The sequence below is a fragment of the Cottoperca gobio genome, chromosome 10 (genome assembly GCF_900634415.1).
Source record: "Cottoperca gobio chromosome 10, fCotGob3.1, whole genome shotgun sequence".
NCBI classification, from domain to species: Eukaryota; Metazoa; Chordata; class Actinopteri; order Perciformes; family Bovichtidae; genus Cottoperca; species Cottoperca gobio.
Genome location: NC_041364.1, coordinates 15,932,312 through 15,953,708, shown reverse-complemented (window position 1 = coordinate 15,953,708; position 21,397 = coordinate 15,932,312). Strand labels below are relative to the sequence as shown.

Sequence of the window (21,397 nt, the reverse complement as noted above, 5' to 3'; positions counted from 1 at the left end):
ACTGAAAAATATCTCCGAGCACCATCGAATGCATTTATTCTGGAGACAATTGTAGTTGCTGAAAATAACTGCAACGCATCAAGCGGATGTGTCAAATACAAACTGTCATATTGTATTACAGTCAAGGTTGGCTTGACTGTGTATTGGGTTGTGGAGCTTTTGGTTGTTGTGTTGTGCAGCGGGAGCAGATGGAGACTTTGCAGGTGGGAGAATCAGGCTTCTGTTCTCAGTAGAAGCAGGCTTCTGTTCTCAGTAGAAGCAACGAGAAGGAGGAGCTGCATGTCTGCTGCTAATGCCCAGCCCCTCCAGGGTTCCTCATATCACTGTATTGAGCTTGATAAATGGACCTGCAAACGTGACACTAACAAAGATCACGGTTCAATCATTTGGTCACTGTGTTTATTTTTAGGATAGATAATGATTCTGATAGGGATCATTATCAAACTGGAGCTTACACATTTCGGTGTGTGTATGCAAACAGGGCCGTATACGGTTGAGACGCATTACAGTAAATGCAATCAAGTTTGACTGCTTGTGCATGCATGTTTGCAAATTGAGTTAAATGCCAGAGACATTGTAAATCTGACCTTTTACCATGTATAAACAATGCTACCGATGCTGCAGGGTTCTCTGCACCCCGCAGCTTTTACGGGTCACAAAGAACACTTGAATGTGTACACACATGTAGAAACGCTAATGCTTTTGGCGGGAGTGTGTGGTTAAACAAACAAACAAAAGAAAGATGAATAATTTGAACTGGGTTTTAGAATGGCCCAACTTGGACTTGGTTGTGAGTGCTGGACATTCCTATTGAGCTGGCCTCCGTTCACCCTGTTTCTGTCTCCTGCAACCATCCTGTAACCTTACCTTTGTTTACGCATCTGCCCTTGTGGTTTTTCCTCACTGTGATAAATAATTGACATGCTCTTCTCCTTTGATATGTACTTTAATGCTTGTTTTCCTTTTTTTTTTACCAACCTTGCACTCATAGTGTTCCTTTTCCTGCTGAGTTTAGAGTGCACCTCAGCACAGTCACTGATTTCATGGTGACAGCCTCTTTAATTTAATATTCACATACAGTTCAATCAGAAAGAAAAGGATACACATCAAAACACACATTTCAGGCCTGGTGTGACACAATTATTGCTAATTTACAAAAGCAACAGTGGATTGAGCCTTTCTCTTAACTTATTTTTGTACCTGGTACGTTGCATTATTGTCGGTACAAAGGTTTTTTATGTGGGTTTGTAGGATGTTGTTAAACTACATACTGCACGTCTACAGCTCATAACATTTAGTGTATTGTTGACAAAAGTTATTGCCTGCTCACCGGAGCCTCATTTATTGTATGCTCCAGGCAAGAAACATTTCAAAGTGAAAAATTGTCTTTTAGAAAGGTTTCTTTTCTTTGCTGTGGCAAGTGCTGTATTTTTAATAGAACCGCTTGACATGCACTCTTCATACACTCAAAATGTTCCTTTGAAATGTTTAGATTTTCTCATTCTAAAATCACATAACGGGTTCAAAGTCTGGGGAAGAATCAAACATTCAATTAATATCTCCCCGTTCACTTCAATAACACACTGTGGATCCATCTTTCCTCTACAGACAGGCATTAGTATATTTCCACATGTTTATTCAGCTGTTAATTACATTTAACTGCTGGAAGTATGGTAACACCTCGCTTCTTTTTATTTGGTTTTAGTGTCATTTAAAGTGAGCAAACAATTGAAATAAAAAGTAGTCGAGAAAGGAAAAGTGTGAGAGAACAATGCTTTATTCTCCACCTGTGAGACCTTGCTTACGCTCATCTGGTGGCACCACTGACAGGAGGAAACCTGCTAATTAGTTTCCTCTGTAAAGCTGTCATTACTGCCAATGATAAGGCAGGGGGGGGGGGTGGAGAGCCGCACAGGGGATACGATCTAATTGGTCCTTTTGTATGAGGAGAGTTGAGAATCTATTTTGAAGGGTGTTAAACATACGATTGTGTTTTACAACACGTCCTCGTACAGCACGAAGAGACCTGCGTTTAAGTCCGGAGAGCGATGAATGGCGTTTATTCATCCCTGCTATCTCGTGTTTAGTGACGAATATAATGCATAAAAACACGACATTGTAGACTCGAGGAAATCCCTGCAAGAAACAAAAGCGGCAACTCTCGGATCAATTTTAGGAAAGTACAATCGAAAAAGGAACAATTTCCCACTGGCATTCTGCTTATTACAACTCAATGAAGACAATTTGACACGAAAGTGATTATGCATCCAGGCTAGGAAATGTGAAATAGGAGCACCAACGGGACGCAGATTCATAAACAGGCAGTGAAAAGTGATATTCTGTTGAAATGCAAATTCTTTGAGGGTTTTGTTCCAGAGGCATGCAGGGTGAAATTGGCCTTTAAACACATTGGCATACTAATGTCTTGAGGTGCCTCCACCTTCTGCCCGCTCAGAATAACCACGGTGCTATAATCGACTCATAGTTCACAACGGCAATGCATACATTTGCATCAGATAGAATTAGACTTTAAGGTGTGTCACATGTGCCTGTGTCTGCAGATATGGAGAGGAAAGAAGTACTTGATTACTAAGTTTGCTTCTACTGTAAATACAGTGGTGCTGCTAAGCCTGTCATGGTTCTGTTCAGGTCTGTTAGTTTTGCTTTGACCTCCCGGTTGTTCGAGTTACTACTCGTGATGTTGTTTATTTCCCCCTTTTCCTTCTGCTCCTTTCTTTATCTTTCTTGTGAGATAAGGTTCTGTGTATTAAGTGAAATCCAACACAGATAAATATGCCCGTAAACATACGCAGAACCTTGACACAGAAGTGTAACCATTTATACATGTAGTGTAGGACACTCACTCCTGGACACTTTTCTATATCAGTGGTTTTTTTGTGACCCTATTAGACAAAATGTCTACTTGCGGCCCCTCATCATCAGTTTCAGCTTGTTGTTCCTTTTAAGAGCTCTGAAGACACTAAATGCAGTGATGTTGATAGGTTGATAGGTTTCAATGCAGTGAGTCCCCTGTCGCCACAGCTGCTCATTTGAGTGGTTCCATGAAAAATGAGTGGGTCCCCAAGAAAATGTGTTTTCAAGTTCTAGTTCCAAATTGTATTTGTCATATGTAGGTTAACACAGGGTCAACGGTACAATGACATGTGTCTGAGAGAGACAGCACGTCAGCTCAGCTGTCAAACATATATAAAATATTTTGAAGAAAGGAGTGCTATATACAATTTAAGTTAAAACAATAATAACAAAAACAATATAGCTTATGTACATGAATAGAAGGGGGGTTGTGCAGTACTGTAATGATAATGATATTTATTTATGATGTATGTAGTGCAGACAGTGAGTGAGTGGGTGTGTCTGTGGGTCTGGAGGTTGAGAAGCCTGATGGCTTGGTGGTAAAAACTGTCCTTGAGTCTGGAGGTGCGTGCAGCCAGGCTCCTGTATCGTCTTTTATGACATATTGCATTATTAAACTCTTGTTTGATGTTATATGGTCATCATATTGGTTATTCAATTATGTTAAAAATGGTGCATCCGATTATTAGGGAATAAATAGGGTCACCGAAAGTGAGATACAGGACGCGTACCTATCAACACGGAACATGTACTTTACAAGAAATATAAACTTAACATTGTGGAGCTTAAATATGTTGTTTTTCTTCTTGCTTCTTCTGTATCTTATGACACTCCCAGGTTTGGAACCACTTTTATAATGTCTTGAACACAAAGACTGACTCATGTGTCATCAACTCTTTTAAATCTCTTCTTAAAACATACTTTTATCTGAGAGTTTACTTTACTTGAGTTTTCTTACATTTATTTTGTCTTAGATTACTGACATTTGTTGCAAAACAAATTTGAAGCACTTTCTAACACTGCTTATGAAAAGTGCTCTATAAATAGAGATTATTGTTGTTGAAAGAACAGCAGCCCCTGGGTATTATCACTGTTTCAGTGCCGGCACAGTGAGCTACTTATTCTATAACATTTAGCTTGAAAAGGTAGATTTTAATCAATCAAGCATCATACAGTATGGGCTCTGTGTTGTAGCGTACAGGGTGCAGATGCATATTTGTTTCAGTGAGTCAGCTCTACGATTGGCATTCAGTTGAACTCCCTGCAGGATTTCAGGCAATAAATATGGAAATCTGAGCATGAGAGCCAAGCTCTTGTCTAGCTGCCTTTTTGCCTATTGCACAGTTTAGTCAAGTATCACTTCAGCATAAACAGACTGATAGCAAACAGTGAGATTGGAGCTTTCTCAACTCGCAACTATTTACTTCAACATGATTACTTTGAGAACATTGTACACATTATTGTAAAAATTATACATTTCCAATTTGCACAATCCTAGCTACCTTAGTTTAGTTAGTTTTTAGCAAGCAATACGTAGCGTAGATATGATAATGAGTACACGAGACAGTGAAATCATCTGTGCACAGTCGGTTGTGCGTGTTAGATTTAGCTTCTTTTAAAGACTTGTGTTATGGAAGGACCAGCAGAGCCCTCGGCGCTTGGCACAAAAATATCCCTAAATCCCCTCTCCCACCCTGGGCAGTGACACATGCTGTGACTAACCCTTTTCTGCGATAATGGCGTTAAGATTATTGTACAGAAGAGCGTGTCTTAATAAATCCAGTGTGGTCGTAAACATTGAAGCAGTGAAAAGTGTGTCTGATGAAGACATTAGTATTAAAGGTATGCGTCAACAGCTTGATTAAATCTCTTTGTTTCCTTTGACTGTTGGGGTCCCGGGGAGATCTACTGATTTTCGAGGTTACCTAGGAAAATGCCTGATGTGGCGCACTGTAATCAGCCTCTGCCTGAGACCCAATCACTGCTAGAGGAGACTCTCTCAAAATATTATAAATGTGTTATGAAAGCACTAAAAGCAGTTCAACCAAGCTGAAAATGGATGTTTACGAGGAGAAATGATGAAAGGGTGTGTACAATATACAGGGGGATTAAAGAGAGTTCGCTGTGGACATGAACTGGGAGTAAAACCATGAAAGTATTACAGCAACATCAAGATTCCCTGAAAGACTCAATGAATTTTCTGATTTGCAAAACAGCCTCTTTATTCAGTTTGGAAGGAAAAACATCTTGGCATCAGATTTAATTCGTTTAGCCAATGTTTCTTCTTCTTTTAACCTTTCTTTCTTTAGATGATTTAGGGTTTTCGTCACCTTTACACCGGCTACTGCACCACCATATTTTGAATTATGCACTTGATCTGAGGATTGTTAACAGCTCTTTAATATGTTTTAAAGTGTGGTGTTTCTGTGTCTGTGTGTACTCTCAGCTGGTTGAGATAAATAAACAGAACAACATACCCAATGGAAAAGTAATAAATTACAAGGTCATCATCCCATCATATTTTCAGCGCTACTACGAAGATGAGAAGATTGTCGAGTAAAGTGGAAATAGTTGTCTGGCATAATTTCACAGCGAGATAAGGATGTAATATGAATAGAGTTCTATGAGTTCATATTCATGCACTCTCTTCACTTTCCGTTTTAATATTCGATCTGCAAAACCAAAGTTTGAAAGGTGCTGAGTAAATTGGTCAAGCTCTGACAGAGATTACAGTGTTGATCTCTGCGGTAATGCTACAGAATGGGAAATAAACACGCTGCTAACTCTAAATAAAGCAGGAATTATTTTTATTTATATGTGAGAACTGTGTGATCGGCTCTGGACAGCTGTTACAGATAACTCACAGACGCACTCAACGCAGCAGATCAGGAAATCCTGATTAATTTGTAACAGGTTCAACTAAAAATACATTCTGTCGACTTTAAAGTATCCCAGAAGTCAAATCCTTCTCTGACTCTTATTTAGTTTGATCCTGTAAAATTGCATACAGTGTGTACGTTTTTTGAGTTTGTGTAGTTTGCCATTTGAGTATCATAGTACATCTTTCTTCATATGATGTAGCCTACTTCGAGTATGTTGCATAAAACATCGTTCCTGATTTAGAAAAGAAGAGTCAATTCTGTATTGATACATACAGAAGCTTATTACGCCTGCAGTACACAGTGACTATAAACAGTCTTCATTTATTTTAATGTTCAACAATTAAAGTCATTTTAATGTGGCTTTTTCGACACAGATCAACAGAAAAAAAAGCACTAAATGTCAAAGTGAAAGAAATCTCTTCTGTACAAAGGGATCTAAATGAATCATAATCATAAAAGATTGCATAATACTGTAAATGTTTGCACAAGTATAAAAGGGACCTACCTAAATCTCTGGTGCAGCCACTGGGTTTTTAGAAGTCACATAATTAGTTGTAAGTCAATGAAGATCCCACTTTAGGTGAGTCAGTATCTGCAGCAACACCTACACAAGGACGACGAAGGAACGCTCCAAGCTACTCCACATAAATCCATTTTGATTCGATGTTGTAGAACAATAGAACAGGAAGACTTCCACGTTTTGTATGTGAACATATATACATTTATGCATGTGAAATCCACATGTATTTTCTGAAAGTTCATGAATATAGAGTCGAGAGCCAATGATGGACGAAGTGTCATGGGTCAGAGATTTCTGTTCCTGACAATGTGCCCCACAGGCACATCCATGTGGGGATAAAACAAGCCGCTGTGCTGAGTGCTATTGTGTCGTGGACCTATTTAACTCATAAACTACAGGCTACAAAAACAAATGGACATTACATACAGCAATGAAGTGCAACTGTCACTTGTTTTAGCAAAGCAATGAACTGTAAATGTGTCACCTCCCAAACTCCTGTCTGCTTTCAGCGCTTTCCTCTTCGTCTTTGGGGATCATAAATGTATTAGTGTATTTTTGAGAACCCATTTGTCCAACTCCTTTGAGAGCACCTGAGCACACAACAGCGTGAGCCGAGGGCTTTATCTGTGATCACTCGCAATTTGAAGCTGCATTTTCCCGCTCGTTATGTGCCCCCTTATCCAACATATTAATCGGTTGAGAAAATATATCGATTTTAATGATTTTATTACAAGCTGAAGTAAAAAAAAAACGAGCTTCTGGTGGAAAGGAGTTTCACAGAATTTAAACGACAGACAGACCAGAAGCTACCGCCATTTATATGTAATTCTATATATATACATATATATCGTTTTTCTCTATGTTACTGTAAAAGCCCTGCTTTGAATTGCTGTGCAAGAAAATTGATACGATCAAGGCAAGCACGGGTCTGTTAACAATTCAAATGAATGTCAGAATTCAGGAGTGTGGGGTGAGGACAGCAGCACAGAGACACACTGCGGCAGATAGATGGTTTGAAAGTGAAATGTTTGCTGAAAGCCGCAGGCGTCACAAGACCCCGGCACAAGGCAGAGCTTGAAACAAAACACTAGTCTGTTGTTAGATTAGCATGCTAAACTCCCCACAGGCCTATAAATGCCACAAGTAGCAAGTGTGGTTGTAACCGTAACATTGATTCTCGGACTGGATAAATTAATAGGGGGTGAAGTAGTCTGAAAACAAGTCGAAAATAATAACTAAAGTCGAGGAGATCAACTGGACGGAGGTCTAATAGCCTGACATTAGTGGGAATAGTTAGCGAGGTCATTGTTGGGTTATTCTCATGAAAGATAGCTCACTTTAAAAAGGGTCGATCTGCTGTGGGTCTATGTTTGCCTGGCTAACCTGCTGGTTAGGTGAGGTACAGAAGAGAATAACATATAGAAAAAGGCTTTCTAACCAATCAGTACTTCATAATTCCCTGATGACTCTTATATGGATGACAGCTCTGCATTCACATTACAGTGACAAGAAGCCTAGAGCAGTGGGCATTGTAAAATACAGCATGAGAATCACTTCGCTTTCCATGATAACTCAACAGGGATGTAATAAATGTCGGATGAAAAGGCCCACTCTTATTATAAAACATGCGTCTAACAAATAGCAGATTCTTGAGCACAGCCTGTCAAACTTGTACTTAAGATTTCATAGTTTTCTCTACACTGATTGGTTCACTGAAGAGGCAGCTGCTGATTGATGTGTCCCACTGTCACCTAATGAGGGGCGGTAATAAAGAGTAGGAAATGTTTTTGTTGATTAAAAACACAACAGTGGGTTTTGTTGTATTTCCTGGGTTTTCCCACTAGACGTCCACTTCAGTGCTGTTAACCCTTCGAGTTCTCTTCAGCCCGGACCCTGTTTTGAGTTATCCGGCTTCATTGTGATCCTAACAGACAGCTCCGTCTGGCTTTTCAGATCCAAGCTCTCACGCAGTTTACATGAAAAAGATTGGCGAGGGTAACAATCCAGTGCAGCATTAACAGATTGAATTATTGATCCTTCCTTTGAAATACATTGTTGTTTCATCAGCTGGAGAAATGATATGATTCGGCTGGGAAAAAGATGAGCACATTAAAACAGAACAACAACAATAGTTAACAATGATGGCATCACTGAAGCAGAAGTAGAGAGATACTGGAGAGATGTTGCAGATCAGGTAAATGTGTTTGCTTGTGGCAAAGCCTGGTCCCCTTTAGAAGACACTATGAAAGTCGTTATACAACAAAAAAAAACCTTTCGTTCCTTTAGAGCGGCAACGATTCTTTATTGATATACAGTGATGGACATCAGGATGTCAGTTACGGGCTTCACTGTTCTGCTGACTCTCGTGTCCTGCTGGCATGTCTTGTTTATTTATCTTCCCCATCTTGCATCTCCTGCTTGACATTTCTCCTGCTATCTTGACTGTACCGTATTTGACAGATCTGAGCTTTGTTGTCCCGTCTATGCTTTTTTCTTTTCTTTTTTACCTTTCTGTGCATCCTGCAGGCTTTGCTGCTATGTATCTTTCTTTGTCACGACTAGTGCTGCCATCATTTATAACACACATCATTTTATTGTTCCTTTTAAGACAACTGAAAATAATTGCCATGTAGGTAATTCCAACTCATTTACATTTGTATTGTTCATTAATGGCCATTGTCCCTAATTGACAAGCTTATATATTCTAATTAATCATATCTAAATATGCAATTCTTCCATAGCAAACAAAACTATTTTCCTGGCAGTATATCGCTGCTTTTGTGGTTAAAAATACTTCAAAGTAAGAGAAGTTTCACATCAATCAACCGAGAGACTAAATCGTTTTTTTAATATACTCAATATTACATCCTAAAAATGATCCTGTGTCGTCAGGTCAACCTGTTTTAATTGTTCTACCGTCATGGGTATTGCGTGCAGTAATATTGCTTGATTGAATATCAGCATATATTATTATTATTATTATTATCATTTTGTGCTCATTGAACCCCGTTTCCTTCATAAATTATGTAGATGGTGGAATGTTTCTACTGATTTATTCACCACATGTGGGCAAATGAATTTGGGGTTCATGTACAGCTAATTTGGCAAAAATAGAACTTCAACACCGTTCACCATTTGCTTTAAGCCTGCATTTTGACATTGTTATGCTCACACTCACTCATAAGGCATAAATATTATTCTCCAGCATGCTTTTGAACTTAGCCATCCAGTCGCCTCAGGCACAGCATTCATCTGTTTGCCACTGAGCTGACACTCTCCTCGAGAGAAAGATCGTCCTTGTGAGTGTGAATGACTCGCCTGTACCCACCTGTAAAACTGCAACACACCCCATGTGTTGTTTTCTGCGCCCCGCAACATTAGGCATTAAAGCTTCAGACCACTTTTAATGTCGCAATGTTCCCATGCTTTTTGTTTTGTCAGTTTGTTTGTGATGTTAGATTGTCTCGCTGATTTCAGTCAAAGTCAGAGTTATTATAAATGTACATCTAGCCGGCGCGTTAATTGAGCATGTAAAACACAAGATGTGTTACGGCTGCAGGAGGTTTGTGTCAGTGTCTCTGCCTCCTTTGTGATTTATTTTCTCCTGAATGAGTGTTGAATGGCAGTAAAAACAAACCTTGCTCTTTAGTTGTGACACTTGTTAACATTGGAGACATAACTTTGTATAATTAAGTCGTCTTTGCAGTCATATATTTTTTCTATTTTTAATGCTATTTCACACTTACATCAGCATTGTGATCATTGCACTGTACATGCTCTGTATCATTTTGTACACATTTTTATGTTTTTGCTGTGGGGTGCAATTCTTGTATGAAAGGTGCTATACAAATAAAGCTTTAACATTGATTTACCTCTATTTAGACCTAAACTTGTCACTTATTCTTTACTGTGGTATATTTTCATTTACATGTTAGTTGTTGATTTGTGTTTAAACCTTAAAGCGATGTTGGTGTTCGTGTTTAAACTCTCCTAAAAGGCATTTACTTTATTTTAATGCATAAATAGCTTAATTTCAGCATGATTTTGATAAAGAACACCTTCTCACGATAAGGGACATTTCTATTCCGGTTCGAAGCAAAAGCGATGCCAACCTTATGTATAGAGGACATTTAAAGATAAGTCATTTTGACCAAAGTGCTGCAGAACTTCAGTAAACAGATAAATGCATAGAGGACAATACAAGCATAACAGCAGAGACACAAGGACAATGGAGGAACGACGCAGAGAGACAAAGCACTGATGATGCAGTATTGATCTCAATTGGATTTAAAGGCCAAGGAGAAGATGGGTTTTTAACAAAGATTAAAAAATGTCAACAAAGGGAGCAGACCTATGTGGAGGGATAAACTGTTCCATAGTATGAAGCGTGGGTGTAAAATCCTGTAGAGTCGCATGATAGAGAGAGCCATCTCTCCAGAGCTTTTAAAGAACACATTGTGAATCCACATTCACAAACATTTGAGAAACATAAATACATTAAGGAGTTTCAGTTGTGATTACAGGACACTTCTCCGAAAAATAAGTGTGCTTGCAAAGCCTGATGAATGAAGCTCAGCAGCAGTTTTAGACATAATGCATGCAGGCAGCCGCTCCGCTCTACGTTACACAATTTATATGAAAGTGTAGTTAAGTGAAAGCCCTCTTTCAGGCTTTAATATAATCAGTTGATCAAATGTTTAAAATCCCTACTTATCCCTTAGAAAAGTGGAAGTGGATTTTTTTTTTGTATCAATTAAACTGATTCATATTTTCTCTCACCTGTATGGCTAGTCTTGTTTAACGAAGAGTTAATTGTTTGAAACATGTCACAGCAGCCGTTGTATTTCTTTCTATTACTTCATTGGCTCACAATCACGACCGCCAACATCAAATACAGTTTGGGAAGTAGCTTTAATAGCCTGGAGGTAATTTATTGAGTGAGAAATGCGAAATCAAGTGCATCCCTGGAAAAAACTATTATATAACTTATTGGCCTTCTAACTAGCCTATTCAGCATTTAAGGAACTTTGGCATTGTCTCTTCATTCATTAATTTTCTCCAACCTCATAAAAGTCCTCTTCAATGCTCTTAACAGTTCGTTTTTGTATCTTATCTTTAGTGGAATATAATGTTGATTTAAAAGGGGAAATTCCTAAAACGCAAATTAAAAATGCCCTATAGGACTAAGCAAAGAATGATGCCTAGGATGATATGTGTGTGAATGGGCCCCTCAGTGAGACATAAAAAAACCTTTTTTGATGACCTGTCAAATACGGCAGAGCAGAAGGGCAGAGCTTTTTTAGTTGGGAGGCATACATCCTCTGCTCCTTTTCATGTATCATGCGTGTGCCCTTGGTTACCTTAGTAACTCTCCTCTCCATCTCCAATCGGCGCTCCCGAACGCTCAGTCGGGATCGCGCCGCGCGCTCCCGCGAAGCTCGTGTTGAGCCGAAGAGTCCAGGCAAAAGCATCAAAACGCACCAGGACTAGGAGGAGAGCTTTCCGCTGAAAAAAAAAACAACAACAACAGAAAAACAATAACATGGGAGAAATGCATTAAGATGAGAGCGGAGTGAGGATAATGAGAGACGTTACTGCTTCACAGGAAGGTCATTCCCGAAAAACCTAAGCGGTGTCCAGACTATACGGATATTTGGAGTATACCCGACTGCAAGTGAAGAAGACCCCGAAGCAGTGAAACATTGTCCCGGCTTTTTATTTTCAGAAAAGCAAGGCATGAGTGGATTTATATCTCGACAAAGCAGGTGAGTCATTTCATGACACTTGATAATCAGCTGGGGGAAAAATATCTCAAGGCTGCATGCGTGGTGAGTGAGTTATAGAGGAGATGCAGGGGAGACGGGCACACCGGGCTACTTGGACTCAAATTATACGACTTGTATTTTTTCTTTCGATATAATGAGTGGTGTTTTTGTGAAGCTACATCGACGCAGCGCAGTACACCGGCACAAAGCACGTACACTTCCAAAACGCATTTGGATTTGTGTGACTTGAACGGACTACACCGAGGCTCATTAGAAGCAGGAATTTGGATGCTGGGTAACTGTGTTTCTTTCCCCCTCACTGTCATATGTAACGTGTTACAACACGGCACTGCCAACGTTTATGCAATAATAATTAATACCGTGATAATTGTTCTGAGCACTTGTTACATGGGCATAAAGACATCTTGTGTGCGTGATGGAGCAGTGACGCGCAGCCAGGCTCTCTCTCTCTCTCTCTCTCTCTCTCTCTCTCTCTCTCTCTCTCTCTCTCTCTCTCTATCTATCTATCTATCTCTCGTTGCTCTCCCTTTTAACGCAAATGAAATAGCCCGGTGACTTGCTTTAGGCAAATGAAATTGTAATCTCTAAAGTTTAAAGGAAATTAAAGGAAGAATTACTGAATCAAATCGCCCAGTATGACATCAGATCTAAATATGTTTTTTTTTATAATACGAGTGCGATCTGGCACCAATTTGCAGCAAGCTATCTCCATCTGTTGTGGTGATGGAGCAGGATGATCTGCCACAAGCATACGTTGGGGGTCCCAATTTCCTATTATTTAGTTTTGCACATGAGCTAATTATTTTTGGAAGTTTCTGTGTGAATATATAGCTCACTCAATTTGAATGTTTAATTGTAATGCATGAGGTTAAATGATGATTTCTTCCTCATTTAGAGTGACACAAAGAGTGTACTTAAATGATCTTTAATGAATGTAGTGCTTTTGTTCATGCCTGCTCATCACTGAAATTCATTCTGATGCATAAATTTAGGCCTTTTTCATCATTGATCTTTTGACTTATTCCATGACTCTGCTAAATCTGAGTAAACAACCTCACTTTCCCATCTTTATAATCCCTGTGTTAGCTGTAGAAACCACTTGCACAAACTGCTTGTGGAAGAAGAGAATGTGCATTGAAAGCTCTATGAAGATCCTGCAGGCCCCCATGTGACTACTTGTTTCCAATCTTGAAATTCCTGGACACATGGCAGAAGCTTAAAGATATAAAGTGCCGTTGTAGTCAGCGGTAGAGAGAATAATTAACAGTGGGAGTTGAATCCCAAAAAGGGACGAGAGAGTGAAAATGTCAAGCAAGAGTTGTCATGGTGATTGGTTGAATACGCAATGTGTCCCTGCATTTAGGAAATGATCCAGTTTTTTATTTGGCATACATACCACACTATTGATGAAAGACGCCTTTAATGGGTGCTAATAACACAGACTCAAATAATTCCTAATTTTTTATTCCTATTCCTATGAAATTTGATTAGCATTCTTTGGAATTTGATTTGCAAGCAAATTGCGTTCATTTATATTATATGTGTGTCTTCAATATCATGTGAAGGATTATGCATACTGCCGCTGCTGCTGCCGCTGCTGCTGCTTGTGAATTCTCTCTCTGGCTCTTCAGAGTTTGCATTCCAGTCCAGCAAAGTGTTATTTTTCAAGTTTCCTGCTGTTTTATTATCCATTCTTCACTCTCTTTTTTTTTTTGCAGAACATTTCTGGGCTTGTGCGTGTAACAATAACGGCATCTAAAAACAGAGCTTTGTGTGTCAGCTGTTGGAAGATATAATTACCGATAGCGCTGCTTGCTCAACGTGTTCATTAGCTGGACATTTTGGACTTGAAGGCTTGAAGGTGGTGGTCAACATGTGATCACTGCAAGGCACACACTAACACAGCATTTCAAAGTGCATCATTGAGTCTATTGTTTACCCTGTGAGCCCCAGGACTGCTCAAGAAAAGCTCAATGAGACTCCCTGTCTGCCGCAAAGGTCAGCAAGGCTTCGTTCTGACCTAAAGTGAATACACCTGTGTACATCTTGGCCTGACTTAACATGGATGAGCCGCTCAATGGCCCAAGAGGCCTCTTGTTCTTGAACCTTCAGTTTCTCTCTCCGCGTGCTCTCATTATTGCCCCCACATCCAGGCGCGGGCGCGTGTGTGTTTACTCCTATGTGTATATGCAAAGGTGTAATGTTGCACATATGAAAAAGGCTGCCGAAGGTTATTTGTGTTTTCTAATATTCTTCATTGTGTTTGACGTGTTGTCTTGGAGCAGCAGGAGGAGGAACTGAATAATTTCCCAAATGGATACTTTCTGACCTTCTGAAAATATGTCCTATCACTGCCTATCCCACACCCGAAGAAAATGCTGTCATTGTTCTAGCACTGTTTCCGCTGCTTCGCAATGTCATACACACAAAAAGAAACATGCGTTTGGATTTAATGTACATAAGTTTTCACTACATTGCCAAGCAAACAAGATACACAATTGCATTGGTCTTGATGGCAGATGCTCTTAAAGAGACACTGTAGGAAGGTCTTACAAAGCAGGCAGATAAAGAATTCCTTTAAACTATCTTTTCTTTTGTTAGTGCAAAGGAAGAGATTCATTCAGCGAGAGAAATCAGTCTTTACATTATTACCACTTAAAATGTAAATGATTCAAAGTCAATGTTTTTAATGGGCCTAAAAACACTCGTGTTAGAGCAGAGAGCTCTGAAAACGGTTGGGGCAAAAAGCAGCAAAGCATTTTAAACCCAAGTCAAACTGTATCATGACGTGTCAGCTGAGCTCTTTCATAATCTGGCTATCCACAGACAGATGCACAGTGACTAATGAAGGAGGATAAACTTGTCTCTTCTTATTTGCTCAGGAGGATCCGCTTTCATCATCATTAAATCACACCTTTTGTGACAGAATTGCCGACAAACCCCCTGATTGTTTTCTTAAAGTATTACTGGAAACGAGCGACAATCCACTAGATATACTTGTGTCACATTTGTTTTAATAATGAATAAGACAAATGAGTTAAATCTGTGAAAAGATGAAAGAGTCTTTGTTTGACTAACAAAATGGTTTTGGCCTGAGGCACAAAGATACGCCTCAAGTCTACTGCACATAACATATTTAACAGAGATTTTACATTGTTCATGGCCCAAAAACATCTCCCCTGACTAACAGGTTTCCCTGCCAAAGACCAATGTCTGCTTAGTAAACAAGATTCTTTTGGACATCGCCGTTCTAACTACAAAGCAGATGTCACACAGTATGTCTCCACTCACTGTCTGCCAGAAGTGATGTATTTATTATTTATTTATTAATCATAAAATTTACACTCAATAATACACAGGCAGAGGACGAAACCTGCGGACGTAAAATCAAATAAGCGGCAAAAGTGAGGAGCTATTTTAGATTGTCTTTCCTTTTTTTAACCAAGACTTTTAAAAAATGCATCACAAGGAGAGAGACAGCGAGAGGTGGGGGTGGGAGACAGCCATGGTAGGGAGAGAGGCTCTCAGATGCAAATCTGTACTTTAAACTTACATAAGATTAGCTTGGAATGAAGCTCAGTTCATTTCATTCATGTTGAACATGCAAACGACATGAATGACAATGATGAATGATGAAGCAGTGCATGCACGTTTATATACATTCCATTTATTTTACTTTGCGAACGTGTCTCACCTATTTCTTTACTGTGCCTATGATTAGCACAGTCCACTTGCACATGCAGTATGATATGACACAACAAGTCATTTTCAACTGGATGGATAGATTCCTGTAGCCCTGCACTTCCTGTCCTCTAAAAGTCCACAGCTGCAGCTTGCCAGCTCATTTGAATTTTAAATTGTCTGTCAAAGAGAATTTAAGGTAAGTCTGAAAGGAACAAAGACACAGTCATTCTGTCCTTACTGTACTTTGTGGCTGACAGGGGTAAAACCCTGCCTGTTTGTTTTCGAAAAGTTCACCTTAATCCATATGATTTAAATTGCATTTTATTCCGCCTAATCCACCTTGAGAATAGACAGACAAGTGACAGGGAATCAACACTTTTAAATCCCGGGGATGAACGTTACTGTCCAGGTAAAGTTGATGTGGCAGAGTGTGCTTTTTCCCCCGTCAATTCCCCAGTTTCTTATCCAACAAAGTCATCGCTAAGCCCCTTTCTCTCCTCATCTTTCTTAACATGGAGTGAGTATTGTGTGGGTCTAGCAGGACACATAAGCGAGGGGCCGTCTAATTCATGGGGTAAATTAGTGAAGATAAGGCCTGAGTCAGTACCTCCAGCCTACCATAGATCCCCCTGGGGCAGGCTCTTAAGGAGCTTAGTAAAAGCCTGTCGTATGAAGACATGACATGGAGCTGGCTAAATGGGCTACGTTGGAGTGTCTTCCATCAACCTAATATTCATATATGGGTCACTGTCGTTCAAGCTTTAATCCCATTCAATTTATTCATTCTTGGTTATTAATTCAGAGTTTTAGGAAAATAAGACATATGTGTAAGAAAGGTGAAAGAGGCTGTATTAGTGAGGCTCAAATGCAACTGCGCACCAAACTGACAAGAAACATGTGCCCACTCATAAGACCGTGTTGTGTAACAGTCTGTGCCACCAAATCAATAATGAATGCTGGTTTAACCGTAGTAAAAGAACAAGGAAGAACTCCTCTAGAGTCACTGGGTCACATACACTGGGGAAACAATTAGAGGCTTGCTCGTGCATCGCAGCGCCGTGGCTTGGTTTTTTCTTTCTTTTTTCAGCTGCATGCATTTCCCTTAAATCTTCTCTAGGGTCCGACAGCATGTCTGTACGGCTGTTGAGAAATTACAGACACTGGTCGGTCGGAGAGTCTTTCCCAGCCTGAGCTACCGAAAAAAAAAGGCCGTCAGATTCTTGTGATGTATGTGGGGCCATGTGAAGTGGAAAGCATGGTGACGGATAGGACACCAGTGTGTGTGTGTGTGAGTGAGTGAGTGAGTGAGTGAGTGTGTGTGTGTGTGTGTGTGTGTGTGTGTGTGTGTGTGTGTGTGTGTGTGTGAGTTAACCTCATAATGCTGACAGATTACAGATTTAAATATTTTAAATCTCACAGAGCACATGCTGCTGGTGATGAAGAGAGTGGAAATGACTGCAGTAATTCATGGGATTAATAGAGATCCTTCCTCACTCTCCTACACATACTCAGATACTGAAACACACACACACACACATACTGAAACACACGCACTCTCCTGAAACTGGGTGACCATCGAATACTCACAGACCCTGATGAAACTCTTAACTTAAAGTTGCTTTATACTCTTTTGTATATTCACGTCTTTTCTCTCTCTACCCTTGAATTTTTCACAAAAGCACACACACACACACACACACACACACACACACACACACACACACACACACACACACACACACCATTATTGAAGATTTGTGATTTAGACTTTAGATCTACGTAAATCAGTGCTGACATTGAGTCCATCGTCTGTGTCAAGCTGCTTTATCTTTCTTTCTTTCTCAAAACAAGTTGTAAATAATGTAGAGGCCTTTATTTATATCCTTTTTTTAAATCTGTTTTTAGGCAGACTCTCCACAGCACTTTTCACCTGTATTTGTGACAGTACACGGAGAAGGCATTAGGCACAGATGTGACTTTTATATTCTCATATCTCTATTTTGACTACTCAGGATCCTGGAGGCTAAGTGAACATATTATGTGTATAATAAATGTAAAGCACAGAGTTGTGATGGCTCAGTCATCCAATGGGCCTTCCTGTGTGGACTATGTTGTTTCTTTATTGACTGCTGTAGCCAGACTTTTAGAAAATACTGAGGCAATGAGTCCAAATGATCGCACTGCAACGCCACCCTCTTTAGAAATGATCGACTAGCCCCCTAAAAAAAGTGAATAATGATTTTCTTCTGCATTTTCTTTATTCAGTCGTTTGTAAATTGTATCTCTTTAAAGCCTTCTCCCTAATGCCAGAGATACAATTCTGGTGGAGAAATACTAAATACCCTCATTTTAGCTTTTATCTTTTGTCAATTGTTGGAATATAAACTCTGCAAAACAAGGCGAGAAGTAACATTAAAATAAACTAAGGATTTTATGACCTGAGGAGTCATTAAAACCTCCAAATTCCCCAAAACAATAGTGAGTACATGTCCTTGGTGTCTTCAGTCGTCGTCTCTGTCTGTACTGACGCTCACATTTCCTCCCACATTCCACATACATGCAAATCAGGTTGACTGGAGACTTGAATTGAATTGACTTGAATTGCCTGCAGGTATGAATGTGAGTGGATGTCTGTGTGTTAGCCCTTTAATAAATGTCCACTATTGTACGAGAAGTCTCCAGTAACCTTAATATGGAAACATGACAACATATGGAAAGAGTAAGCAACCAAATATAATCAGAGTCTCAGAATAATACTGTGTTTAACAGTGTGGAAGCTTTTTAAATATGCCTTTATGACATTGTAAACCCTCTTCCTTAATAGGATAGTACCTGCTTTGAAATCAGTTTATTCTGGTGCTGACCTGCACCTGACTGTAGTCTATTTATATCTCTCGCCAGCTTGGCATGCTTCCTGATAGCCTTTGAGGACAGAGAAATTCCTCCATCAAACTCAGGGTCCATCTGTGCCCATAGTCCTCCCAAAAGGAGCCATCCTCCACAATTATAGCGTTCTTCCAATGATATCATCATCATGCCATCACTCCGTGTAAGAACAGGCTCCAGGAAATTGGCTTGATGTTAATCTGACGAAACGACCGGGAAGGAAAATTAGACTGGGGAGTTTTCTCTGACATTGATTATGTCTTAAAGGCAAGATGCACACTTTGCATGACTCTTGGAGTTTAAATAGATCCTTTAACTTATTGATTATTTTAAAATTCAGCGAGAGTATATGTCAAGCTTTAAAATCCAATGCTAAATAGAGTTTATTTTGACCTAATATGTTCACTTTGACTCGCTGCAGCTCATTACATTGATACGGATCCAGATTCACCTGAAAATCTGGGTCACTACAGAAATAGCCTTGTGGCTTACTCTCCGAAGACGGCAGCTTTGATGAATTGGTGGCTGTAGGTCACTATGACAATGGTTTGAGTGAAAGAGTGAGGGCAGGAGCTTGAGGTTTTGATGCGTTTCTTGTTGGTTTTTAATCTAGAAAAAGTTTTGTTTCTGAGGAGTTTGGTGATGTGGGCGAACACACGAGACTAGAGGGATCCTTTAGGCGCTTTTCTGATCCTTTAAGAAGCACAGATTTGAGCTATGCACTCTAAAATTCATAATCGCATAGTGTTTGTAGAATGCATATGTGGGATGCAATTTGATACATGATTTTGAATATACCGATTTCCATGGGTTAAAATAACTTGTGTGTCACTTTGAATACAACTTGCTCTATTTGTGAGACATGTTTTGTCTTTCGAGTCACTACAACAGGAAGGTAGATTCCAGAGTTGAAGTGTCTCTCATTGGTCCATTCAGCCTCGCACCCACTGTGAATTTTAGCCGGGTTTAAGTGCAGGTGTTGAATGACATAATGGTGGTGGGCAGTTCAGTCCTGAAGCTGAGGAGTGAAATGATACCGTTGGATAGAAATGGTTCTCTGAGAGCAGCAGCAATGGAGCGGGGATCAGAGAGGATAAGAGCAAGGACAGAAGGAAGAGTTGAGATTGAAAGGAAACAAGAGGAAAATGGTTAGGTTTGAGAAAGGTAAGCCTGGATAAGCCTTTTGACAAGTGAGCTCTGGGTTCGAGAAAGCCAGTCAAACAAAAATCTGCCACGTTTGTTTTATTCATGCTGTGGACAACTACGGCTGCACCATCTCTTTTCTTTTACAGCAATACACAAACAACAAGTGAAATACAAACGCTACCGAATTGTATTCTGCGCTCCTTCTTTTATGTGAAGATTTTTGATCCAGTCAGATCTCCCTGCCATGTTGGAAATTATTAAATGATTCAAGGTTTTCTGACACCCCAGAATTTACTGGCATTCTCATCTCTTATTCTCTTTAATCGCATCCTCTTTCAATCCAAACCTGCCTCACACACATTTCATGCATTTAAAATTCTACAGAAGCCCCCAACTCCAAAGCAAACGTGACAATAAGCATTTATTGTTGAAGCTTTGTGGTAGCCTGGCACCCAGTAATATGCTAACTAATGGGATGTAGAATGGAGTTATTTTTCTATTGCTGCCGAAGAATATCAATTCACTAAACAGGATAATGAATTTGCATTATTTGAGTTATTTGTACTGTATGTCCAAAATATCTCCCAAGTCTACATCTGAAAATAATTATTTAAAGGAAGAAGTGTTTTACAGTGCAAAGGGAATCAGGACTGTAAAATACATTTTAGCAAGACTTCCAAGCTGCTGCATATCATTTTACTTGATTGGCTATTGAAAATATAGCTAAAGGAAAGTCATTATCCAGCATACACACACACACACACACTTGCACGCTTGCACCCGAAGACTCCTCGGGGTTGATTCTAATGATACCCATGTGATTTATCCAGCAGATCCATGATCAGTGTGTAAAAAGGAATCCAGAACTGACCTAATAAGCCATATCTTTGCCTTTGTATCTCACTGTGCTTTTTAAAAGAAGACATTAGAAGCACCAATGAGGAAACCTTATCACAAAAGACGTCGGAAATGTGACATATTTCCTCAGGGATAATTGTGCTTTGTGTCTCGGTGGCCCACTTTTCCTTCATATTGATGCTTTGCTGCACACCAATGACAAACAGCTGCATCACATGTAAAGGCCTTTTTATTCAAATCCATTAGCAAAGGTTCAGAGCAGAGGACTTGAGAGCGGAATATCCTCCATTGAGAAAATGTTTACTCTTTGCGTTTAATTGTTCGGCACAGTGTGAAAGGACTTGTCAAATTGGGTTATATGAAGATCCTCAGTTCCCCTTTTAATCTGAGACTTGCACCCCATACCCATGAAAAAACACAACACTGCTAAAGATTTTTTTTAAAAGCGACCAACACAGTAGAGCATGGATATAGTGGTGAATGGCTCACAGAGGATATTTATGTAATCTTGGGGTACCAGGGCTGACTCAAACCCGACTCAGAGCCGCTGTTGCAAAGAGAGGCCCAAGGACAGTAGCAAATTTTCAAAATCCCTGGTAGACACAGAAAGTTAAGACAAGCAATGCTGCAATAAAACAAAGCCCAACCCATTTATCTGAGCATCCCACACAACCCCTGGCCCAGATTTACAGCCCCAGGCATCCAGAGCTACCAAATCTTCTGGCAGCCACTGCCTCAGATATTGATAGGAAGCTCGAGAA

General features: G+C 39.8%; 1 protein-coding gene across 4 annotated transcripts in view; it reads left to right on the top strand.

The window, feature by feature from the left end:
- nlgn3a (neuroligin 3a) overlaps positions 1-21,397 on the top strand; it is a 175,248-nt gene that overhangs the window by 50,501 nt on the left and 103,350 nt on the right. For 3 of the 4 annotated variants that reach the window (XM_029441563.1, XM_029441562.1, XM_029441560.1), the window contains exon 1: positions 11,730-12,041. The exons of the other annotated variant lie outside the window; for it this stretch is intronic. The gene's annotated coding sequence lies outside the window, so the exon portion shown is untranslated. Of the gene's footprint in view, positions 1-11,729; positions 12,042-21,397 lie in introns of those variants that run through there. 4 annotated transcript variants of the gene reach the window in all.